The sequence below is a fragment of the Rhipicephalus microplus genome, chromosome 8, assembly GCF_043290135.1.
Source record: "Rhipicephalus microplus isolate Deutch F79 chromosome 8, USDA_Rmic, whole genome shotgun sequence".
Lineage (NCBI taxonomy): Eukaryota > Metazoa > Arthropoda > Arachnida > Ixodida > Ixodidae > Rhipicephalus > Rhipicephalus microplus.
This window is the reverse complement of record NC_134707.1, coordinates 94,286,406-94,298,175: the sequence shown is the minus strand read 5'-3', so window position 1 is coordinate 94,298,175 and position 11,770 is coordinate 94,286,406.

The window sequence follows — 11,770 nt, the reverse complement described above, 5'->3', positions numbered from 1 at the left end:
CGTGTACAAAATTTGGTGATTCATGGTATCAATATATAAAAAATGAATATGGCGGGGCAAACATTTTAACCATGACACGCATATCGCAAAAAGCATGACTACATGCTACGCTAATTGCACACTCGCAGCCGTTTTCCTAGCTCTACCTATACCAAATTCGATATCATGTGATGGACAACAAAGAGAATTGACGCGTCAAAAATTAACAATAATGATATGTATATCATGTAAACATGACTACATCCTAAACTCATAGCGTGCTCGCGGCCGTTTCGCTAGCTCCACATATACAAAATTCGGTATTCGGTACGTGACGTGACTGAACGAAGGTAAATGACATGTCCAAACATGATAATCTAGACATGCGTGTCATGCGGAACATGATTAGGTGCTACGCTTATAACGTGCTTGTGGCCATATCGCTAGATCCACATATATAAAATTTGCCATCACGTTACATGAATACACGACGAATTCAAATGACACGCCTAAAAGGGATAATCTCGATATGCGTCTCATTTGAAACATGATTATCTGCTGCGCTCATAGCGTGCTCGTGGCGGTTTCACTAGCTCCACATATACGAAGTTTGGTATTACGTGACGTGAACACACGGCGAAGGTAACTGACGCATTCAATCATGATAACCACAGCATGGAATTCATGCACGGCATAATTTACGTCCACCTCATAACGTTGTATCGTTTTAAAGTGACGTATCAACCTTGCTTATTCGTGCTTCGCATGTCATCGATTCCCGCAGTACGTGGGATGTGCCAGTCGTTTCTAGGCAGCAGGTTTATCACATTTTTGGGGCGGATGTAGGTGGGAATTTCACAATGGTCGCCGTGCTGAACGTGGTATGTGATACCGAATTTCGCTAATTTGTTTCTGCCCGTTTTCGTTGTTGACAGCCTTTCTAAATGCGAGACGCGCAGGGCTCGGCAATCTCTTCTAGCGTTTTGTGAACGCCTAGTTTCAGGAGTAGTTCCGTACTTGAATATTTTGCAATGCATAAGGCTTGTATTTACACTTTTATAATCTGGACGTTATTGTTGTTTCCGTGGTATATCGATTGCGGACAGCCGCTACGTATGGAACTTGGCTAATTACAAAGATCTGTGTTAGGCGCATGAGGCTGCCCTCGCCCATAACTCGGTATCTGTTTCCAACCCTGTGCACTAACGTCATAGCGTTGGCGACTTTGGTTTGTATCTTGTGGACGGTTTTTTCATTGGACTAAATAATCAATTTAAGGACTCGTGTAAGCGTCAAAAAAAATTAAGCCACGTTGCTCCCCAGGCGTTTTTAGTCATAGTAAAACCCGGCGTCCTGTCCGTTTGGGCACTCGTACCTATGAACGTGTGTGCACTGGGCTCGGTGATTAAAGTTCAGTTCTCGTTTTGTAAGCTATGCCCTAGATATGAGTATAGGTTTACTATCATCCGTTCTGGCGACTACTTGAATAGAATTTAGGTGGCCTACTTCTAACCGTGGTTTCATAGAGAAGGAGCTTTGATTTTTCTGGTGAACATCATGAGATCCGGCCTTCAAGGTGTCTCTCCAACGTGGCTAAGGCTTATTGAAGCCTCTGCCCCTTGTAGCCGTCACTAGCACCGGCTATTCAGATGGTAATATTATCTTCATAGATGGAGTGGTGAAGTCTTGGAATGTTATCAAACTCCTTCGGTAGACCTATCATTAGCAAACTAAAAAGCATTGGCGAAATCACGGAGCCCTGTGGCATTCAGGTGCTGCCGAACTCGTAGAGGTCTGATTTAAGGTCATTTATGGTGACCATCGTGTCGCTGATGGACAGGTAGTTTTTGACATAGTTCTACGCTATCTCTCCTTTGTATAGACTACACAATCGAGCTATAATTGCCCTATGTGCTGGGTTATGAAAGGCTTTTTTGAGATCCAGTCCACGAATAGCCTGAGTGGATATGCATTTATGTTCGAGTACTTGGTGCTTACGTGTCAAAATGGCATGCTGAATAGGCAAGTGCCATTTAATGTCCAGCATTATGTCTGAGTAGTTACCTCCGTCCTCTAGGTAGTCATTTAGAGAGAAAGCTGTGCTTCATTATGTTTCCCACGCACATGGGCGAGATTGGCCTGAAGTTTATTTTATTGGTTGGTTTTTCGGGTTTACAAATTTGGATTTCCGTGGCGTCTTTTCATGACGCGAGTATTTCGCTGCTATTCCAGAGCTCAATTATATGCTCGGTTAGGAATTTTGTGGAGTCCTAGTCTAGGTTTAGGAGCATGCGGTTTATAACACTATCCGGCCCCGGTGCCAATTTTGAATTTGTGCAATACCACTCATATCTTCGCTATGATGAGTTTGTAGTCTAGTGTTGTGGTCTAGGCGTCTCCCGAGTAATCTTGGTGTCACACAGGTGAGGCTTGTGCAACGTATAGAGCCTTTAGATCCTTGATTAACAGCTCCTTGTTTCTCTTGGGATTGTGCGTTATTTCCGAATGATGTGCCTTTTTGAATTTTGACTTTTGACGGGTCTAAAGGTAACCGAAGTGGCTTCCACGTTTGAGAAGCTCCGAGCTGCCTGCCCATGTCTCCCCACATCTTTCAATTGTTGCTCGTTTAGTTGCCTGCAATAGGCCTCAATGTCCCTGTTTGCGAGATCATTGCGAGATCTCTTTTTGTAACCCTCTTTGGAATCTCTGCTTCCTCCATGTCGCTTAAAGTTATTCTTTCGTCTGCCATAGGTGCACAAGCTTACTGTCTAGCCTGTCAATGGGATGGTCCGTCTGCACTTTCTGCGTGGCTTGCCGGGCGTTCCTTAGTACGATTTCATACCAGCTATACATTACCAATGTGGGTGGGGAAGACGACTTTGGTCTTATCTCTCTGAATGTGTCTCAGTCAACAAGTCGTTTCGTTCGAGTGGATGACCGAGTTTCGCTGTTCGTGTGCGGTATGGTCATCAAGAGCACTCTATGCTTCCTACCCAGGTCGTCAAAAAAGTTATGCCGCGTTGCTCCTAAGGCGTTTTTAGTCGTAGTGAGGCGTCATGTCCCTTTGGGCACTCGTACATATGCACAAGTGTGCACCGGGCTCAGTGATTAACGTTCAGTTCTCGTTTTGTAAGCTATGCCGAGATATTTGCCCTGGGGGGTGTGAAGCCGTAGGTAGCTCAAGCTTCGTGTGGAACATTGTGGTCTCCACCCACTAAACGTGGAGCGTATCCTGCACCCACAACCGCTTTGTTGAAGAGATTATTTTTGTCACTGATTTGAGGAGTTGCGACAATATCTTTGGTATAGAAATACTTGTCACCCTTGAACTTAGAGGAATGAATTCTGTCATTATGTGATTGTGTTCTGCACCGAGGTCATGCGTTTTCACCGCTAGTTCTCTGCTAACTAGTGTCGGGAAATTTCTTTCAATGTCGCCCCATCCGGTGCCTATGAATTGGTGACCTGCCAGTTTGGCAAGGCCATGCGTTTTATGGAGCAAAAGGACGTCCGGTTTACTGCTGTGCCTAATATATTGTTGGAGAACGTAAGTTTTGGTCCCGTGTCCTCTACACTTCCATTGGCAGATTTTTAATACTTCAAGTCACGTGTGACGGAGGGATAAAACAAGTTTATCGCAGAATAGCAATCGGTGTGGCAGCGGTTGGAGTTTTGAGGAGTGATGTTGCTGTGACTGCAAAATGGCTTCTGCAGGTACGATAGGCGGTGTTGTCATTGTGCTATTTTTACATCGTTCCATTGTTTCGATTCCGGTAACGGGTGCTATAATATCACTGGACGCATTCGTCGTGGCCTCGACTAACGATTGAATCCTGGCTATTATTTCATCTACCTTTCTCTCGATAGTATATAACCTTTGCTGTTCGGCGAGATCCTGCCTGGAGACTTGCGATTGCATGGTCTTTTAACTTTTGGTCTTCCGTTTTAGCGTGAGGTGGGGTCGTTACCTCCATGCGATCCTCACCTATTGAAGTTTCGCTATTTGTTACCGTGGTAGGAGTGGACTGCTTGAGTTTCCCGGTTCTAAACTCTCGCGAAAGTTTTTCAATTTTCGCATTCAACTGTGCTATCAGGTCTCTTAATTAGGTATTTTCTGCTTTGAGCTTACCGAGTTTCTTGATAGTTTGTTGAACTGCCTTCCCCGTCTCAGGTGGTCGCGACGTGCATACTTTGTCTGCCCAGGTCACCATGTATGGTAAATCCTATGGCTGTGATTCAGACATAAACCGCGACTTGGCAAGGGTGGAGCTTCTAGAGGGGAAACCCGTCCCTCATCGTCCCCTTGATCTCGACTTCAAGCGGAATTTTTTTCTTGCTAGAGGACTCGCCTGTCTCCGGTTTTCTTGTACCTCTGTCCACTGTATTTGCTTGACGACGAAAGGCTGATTATACTTGGCTTTGCAGTTTCTCGGCGGTGGCGTGATCCTTGCCGCGCATTCGGCTTTTGAGTTTGCACGTGTGGTCTCTGTGTGGATTGAAGACACTGCACCCAGGGCACAGTCTATTCGTCGGATACGGCGCACATCGCTCCTGCGGCCGATCTTGTTACACTGTGTGAATTAAGCACACAGCGTGTGACGACCCCTGCGTAGCACACGGTAATGTGAACCCTGTTTCCGCTCAAGAGCACTTCAACAATCGTGGTGTTTCCCAGCCTCTTTGCAGTGAAGACCATGGGGTTTCTAACCGTGATTAACAAGATATGATTAAATATTTCCTGGTGTTTCCTTCAGATAAATCCCTCCGATAATTTCCTCAGATGTATCCTCAGGCGCTGTCTCGTACGCAGCCACTTCGTGTTTATTGCCTCTGGTGTTGATCTGCTCGATTTATCTGTACTGGTCAGCCCGATCAGCTTAAGGAATGCTCACCACTAAGATGTCCTGAATCTTGTTGGGACAGGTGACGTCGTACTCTCTGTCCTCGAAAGATGTGCCAGCTGCTTCGTAGATGCAACTGCTGATTTCTGTTGGGCTTAGCTGAGCTACCCATAGTCTTCTTCTGGGTGTAATCACCCCCTTACAGTCACCAGCAGGTAGCCTAAGCATCCTGCTTTTCTTCTCGATTCGTTCGAGCAGTATAATATGGGTTTTGGCTTGCGTCTTGCCCGTAATCAACGCATCAGCGTTGGTGCCATCACCTTTGTCACCGCCACTGCAATCCTTGTCTTCACCTTGACTGCGTCGCCTTTTGACCGTGTGCCATCTCTTTTGATCTGCCGATTCATCATGTATTTCGTAATTTCTTTCTCTAAAATTCCAATTGTTTGCCTTGATGTCATCGCAAGATGCTTCGACTGCCAGCAAGACCAGCTGCTTAGCGTCTAGTGCCACCTAGTGCATTGGGAAGCCCGTTCGCGCCTCTTCGTGTTGCACCACGAGCAAGAAAGTGGCCATAAAGTTGTGAAAGAAATGTCGCATCATCTGAATGTTGGTATGCACTAATTCCTGGTATAGAGGTGGTTTTGTTGAGGCCTAATTTGTGTGGTTGCGTGGTGATTATCGCTGCCGAAGCATACGTAGACGCAGGAGCCCACTTGAAGTGCGTCCGTACCGTAAGGCTACCACAGGGTATCTCTAATTCAGTGTGTGCATTCGTATAGGTCCACTGCTACATTTGTATACCGCAACTTTTTGATGCGGCAGCGTTGAAGAACTTATTTTGCTGAAATTCCTGCGTTGGAATTTGCTTCGTTGGCGTTGTGAGCGAAAAGTAATCTTATGCGTTACCGCCAGATTGAGAATAATGCAAACAAAAGAATAGAAAAAATTTCCCGATCAGAATGGGCCCCGACCAGGGTTGTTTGAGTCCCAGTGGTGATCGAAACTGGCATATGCATGGCAAGCGGATGTTCTGCCACATGGCCACACGTCTGCAGTGATCTAGCTTGAATATTATACGACCACGCGCGTACTGCATACATGCTTCACCATGCTACAAAAATATTGCAGTGATAATGCGTAGTACAAGCGCTCATTGCCAGGGCGTGTCATAACGTGAGATTATCATAATGGCTTACTGATTTTAAGCCGCTAAACTACTACAATAGGCACTCACGCTGCTGCACATATACCCTTAACGCCACATACATGGGCGCATAGCTTGGAAGAAGTGTTTCATGCACTGATTGAAGTACGCACTAGGCACAACACATTGCGATAGCGTTGAACTCTTAAAGGCGAAGCTTTAGGGTTCCCCATTTTTCGCAATTAATTTCAAAGTTATCTTGCCACAATGCCCCATTATGGCAACGTAAGTGTATCGGTATCCTATCTTAAGCTTCAACACGTGTATTTCAATTTCTGTATTCTGGAGCTTTTTTCCGAGTTCCTTGGCCCATCCTCTGCTGTGTTACCAGCACAGCAGCGCAGGGGCAGAGGAATTCTGTTTGCGGCGAGCAGCGGACTTCACATTGCACACCGAGAAATAAACGCGCCATGCAGAACGCGATTCAAAGACAAAATATTTAATGCGTTTTTTAAAGCTGCATTGGACAAAAGTGGTGCAAGAGGCATGAAACATTCAGTACTCTATTGAAGAAGGTTTTTTTATTTTTTATTTCATCCGTGAAGGTTCGGGAATCTTCAGCGCAATTGAATGATATTGCCACGTTCCATTTCCCAAGTTTTCGTTATCGTCCCAAAACACCACACGATTCTCAGCGCAAACCGCGCCTGCAGTTTTCCGGAAGGTTCCGGACTGTAGTAGATCATTTCGATAAGATCACGCCCACTGCGCGAACGGTACAGATTGTTCTGGAACCTACGCCACCGCCAGCGATAACGCTAGAACATTCGATGGCAAGAGTATAAATGCCGACGCGCTTCGCCACTTGTCAGTAGTTGTTGATCGAAGGCCGACGCTCTGTTCGCCGCTATCAGTCCGAGACTGCTATCTGTGCGAGACTGCTGCTGTAATTGGACTTTCCTTCTACCGGGCACAGCTTCGCTCAAATAAACAGTTAAATCCCAACACGAAGTCTCCTGTCTTCGGCCACGGCACGACCCCGTTACATCTGGTGGAGGTGCTGCTTCGTTCTTGTACCGGTCGCCCCCGTCAAGCCATGAACCCAGCCCACGTCGCGGAGAAGATACCGACGCCAACCAGGAGCAGCGAACAAGCCGCCGACAGCAAGGGCTACCACCGGAGTACGGGCTTCTGCAAGACAAGGCGCGGAAGACCAAGGCCATGACCGCGACTGCAGCGACAATGACAACCGCAGCGTCCCAGCCCACGATGGTCATGCATCAACCCAGGGAACCACCAATTTTTTATGGGTCATCGTTCGAAGACCCGGAGTCCTGGCTAGAAACATACGACCGTGTGGCCGCCCTCAACCACTGGGACCATGACGAAAAGCTGCGTCGTGTGTTCTATTTGGAAGACACCGCAAGGACCTGGCTCGAAAATCGGGAGTCCACGCTCCGAACGTGGGATGTTTTCTGCGGCGCATTCCTGCAAACGTTCGCGAGCGTCGCTCGCAAAGAGAGGGCCGCTGCTTTATTGGAGACCCGGGTTCAGCTACCAAATGAAAATGTCGCCATTTTCACCGAAGAAATGACCCGACTATTCCGTCACACTGACCCAGACATGCCTGAGGAGAAAAAAGTTCGTTTCCTCATGCGAGGGGTCAAACAGGAGCTCTTTGCGGGACTGATGAGAAACCCACCGAAAACCGTCCAAGAATTTGTAGCCGAAGCGACCACCATCGAAAAAACCCTGGACATGCGCACCAGACAGTATAATCGTCGCCTGACTCCAGAATGCGCTGCTGCTCAAGCCAGTGACTCCGACAACCTGCGTGAAACGATCCGAGCGATCGTGCGGGAAGAGCTGCGCAAACTGTTGCCTTCGGCGCAACCTCAAGTGGATTCGATCACCGACATTGTGCGAGAAGAAGTTCGGCAATCGCTTCGAATTCCCCAAACACCACTGCCCGAGCCAGAAACTATGAGCTACGCCGCTGCAGTGCGCCACAACGCTCCTTCCCGTCCACGCCGAAACGCCGCCCCGTCGCACTTCCGTCGCCAGACACCACCGCCGCCACCACCGCCACCGACGACCTACCGTTCGCCAGCGGGCCAGCGCAGTGCGCCGAGGAAAACCGACGTCTGGCGCACCCCTGACCACCGCCCACTGTGCTACCACTGCGGCGAGGCCGGGCACACTTACCGCCATTGCCAGTACCGACACATGGGACTGCGTGGCTTCGCCGTCGATGCACCACGTCCGCAGCCAGGGGAACGGCCACGTGACATCGCCGACTACCTGACAGAAACTCAATGGAGACCACGAAGTCCTTCCCGTTCGCCGTCGCCCAGCCGCCGCATGTCACCGCACCCCCGGCAGTACTCCGGCCCAACGCGGGGCCGGTCTCCTAGCCCGTATCCGGGAAACTAAGGGCAGCAACCGGTGGAGGTGCGGTTGCTGTGCGACGAACTACCGAAGATCCTCCGACGACGACGACGCCGCGACGGAGCTTTCCGAACACAACGCCAACCAGGCAAAGCCCTGACGGCGAAAGCTCACTTACCGAAGGTGGCCTGACGACGCAATATGGAAGCAGCGGAACAAGCCGACGCAGCCGTGACCCGACGCCACGCCCTAACTGTAATGCGAGACAGCGAACTAGCGACCTCGACGTTCTTATCGACGGCCACAGTGTGACTGATCTCGTCGATACTGGAGCTGACTATTCTGTCATCGGTGGGTCGTTCGCCGCGAAGTTAAAAAAAGTTAGGACAGCTTGGAAAGGCCCTGAAATCCGCACAGCTGGAGGTCATCTCGTAACGCCTGCAGGAATCTGCACAGCGAGAGTCACCATTAACGGCCGTATTTATCCTACAGACTTCGTAGTCCTACAGCGTTGCTCGAGAGATGTCATCCTTGGCATGGACTTCTTATGCCTCCATGGGGCTGTTATTAACCTAAAAACAAAGTCGATAACGTTATCCACAGAAGAAGCACTACCGCCGCGCACGCCGTCAGGACACCATGCCTTGAATGTGCTGGAAGAACAAGTCACCATTCCGCCTCGCTCAAGCGTCATTATTTCAGTCGGTGCTCCTAAATCACCTGACTTGGAAGGCGTCGTTGAAGGCAGTCAGCATCTGTTGGTCACCCGAAATATTTGCGTCGCAAGAGGAATTGCAGAGCTGCGGGGAGGCAAAGCAACGGTTATGCTCACGAACTTCAGCAATGAGTACAAACATGTGAACAAAGGAACAACGGTCGCATACATCGAAGAAATTGTCGAAGCCACCAGTGCTTTCGCCCTCGCCGATTCTGCGGAACCTGCTCAGAGGAACCAAGCCCCTCCCATAGCTTTCGACGTCAATCCCAGACTTCCGAACGATAAGCAAGCACAGCTCAAGGCCCTGCTCCTGCAATACGAAGATTGCTTTTCGTCGTCATCGAAAATTCGGCAGACCCCAATCACAAAACATCGCATCATAACCGAAGAAAATGCCAGACCACTCCGTCAGAGTCCGTACAGGGTTTCGACGCGAGAACGTGAGGCCATGAAGAGACAAGTTGATGAAATGCTGCGGGATGACATTATCCAGCCGTCCAAGGGCCCATGGGCGTCCCCCGTGGTGTTAGTGAAGAAAAAGGATGGGACCTTACGTTTCTGCGTCGATTATCGCCGCCTGAACAAAATCACAAGAAAGGACGTGTATCCTCTCCCACGAATAGACGACGCACTTAATCGGCTCCATAACGCCAAGTACTTTTCGTCAATGGACCTCAAGACTGGCTATTGGCAAATCGAAGTCGACGAAAGAGACCGAGAGAAGACGGCGTTTGTAACACCGGACGGCCTCTTCGAGTTTAAGGTGATGCCCTTCGGCCTTTGCTCAGCACCTGCAACTTTTCAACGCGTTATGGATACAGTACTGGCAGGATTGAAGTGGCAGACTTGCCTTGTGTACTTGGACGACGTCGTCGTGTTTTCCTCGAGTTTCGACGAGCATCTTCGGCGCCTTGAAGCTGTACTTCAAGCCATCAAGACGTCCGGACTCACACTGAAGCCAGAAAAGTGCAGATTTGCGTATGAGGAGCTCTTGTTTCTGGGGCATGTTATCAGCAAGTCTGGAGTTCGTCCTGATCCGCGGAAAACAGCCGCCATCGCCAACTTCCCGCCGCCCACTGACAAGAAGGCCGTGCGCCGATTTCTGGGCCTGTGCGCCTATTATAGGCGGTTCGTGAAAAACTTCGCCCGCACCGCCGATCCTCTCACTAACCTTACCAAGGCCGACGTGGAATTCAAGTGGGAAACGCCACAGGAACACGCTTTCCAGGAGCTTAAACATCGCCTCCAGACGCCTCCGTTACTTGCCCATTTCGACGAATTCGCCGAGACAGAAATACATACTGACGCAAGCAGCGTAGGTCTTGGCCCCGTTCTTGTGCAGAGGGCTGACGGACTTGAAAGGGTTTTGGTTACGCCAGCCGATCGCTATCCAAAGCAGAAGCAAATTATTCCACAACAGAAAAGGAGTACCTCGCCATCATGTGGGCTACGTCGAAATTTCGACTCTACCTCTACGGCAGGCTCTTTAAAGTTGTGAGCGACCACCACGCCTTATGTTGGCTAGCCACCTTGAAGGACCCTTCAGGTCACCTCGCACGATGGAGCCTGAGACTTCAAGAATATGACATTACTGTCATTTACAAGTCCGGCAAAAAACACTCCGACGCCGACTGTCTCTCTCGTGCGCCTGTCGACCAACCGCTACCTGATGACCCGGATGACGACTACTTCTTGGGAACGATAACTACAGACGACTTCGCTAAACGACAGCGGGCCGACCCGGAACTTAAGGCCCTAATAGAATACCTCGAAGGCAGCACCGACGAAGTCCCGAAGGTATTCAAGCGCGCACTTGCGTCGTTCTTCCTACGAAACGGTCTTCTACAAAAGAAAAACTTTTCACCGCTTCGAGCTAAGTACCTCCTTGTGGTGCCTTCAGCTCTGCGACCAGAACTCCTGCAGGCCCTACACGACGATCCGACGGCAGGGAACCTCGGTGTTTCTCGCACGCTCGCGAGGATACAAGAAAGGTACTACTGGCCACGTCTTACCACCGACGTCACTCGTTATGTGAGGACATGCCGGGACTGTCAGTGACGCAAGACACCGCCGACAAGGCCAGCGGGACTTCTGCAGCCAATTGATCCACCTTGTCGACCTTTCCAGCAGATTGATATGGACCTACTAGGGCCGTTCCCAACGTCGGCTTTCGGAAACAAGTGGATCGTGGTAGCTACCGACTACCTCACCCGCTACACCGAGACAAAAGCCCTGCCAAAAGGCAGTGCATCCGAGGTAGCTAAGTTCTTCGTCGAAAATATCGTCCTACGTCACGGCGCTCCGGAGGTCCTTATCACCGACAGAGGAACGGCATTCACTGCCGACTTAACTCAAGCGATCTTGGCATACAGCCAAACAAACCACTGCCGGACGACAGCGTACCACCCACAGACCAACGGCCTCACCGAGCGGCTTAACAAGACGATCGCCGACATGCTGTCAATGTACGTCGATGTCGAACACAAGACATGGGACGCCATTCTTCCGTATGTGACCTTCGCATACAACACGGCGGTGCAGGAGACGACACAGATATCTCCATACAAATTGGTCTACGGAAGGAGCCCGGCAACGACGCTCGATGCCATGTTACCCAACGTCACCGACGAAGAAAGCCTCGATGTGAGCGAGTACCTTCAACGTGCCGAAGAAGCCCGACAACTTGCGCGTCTCCGT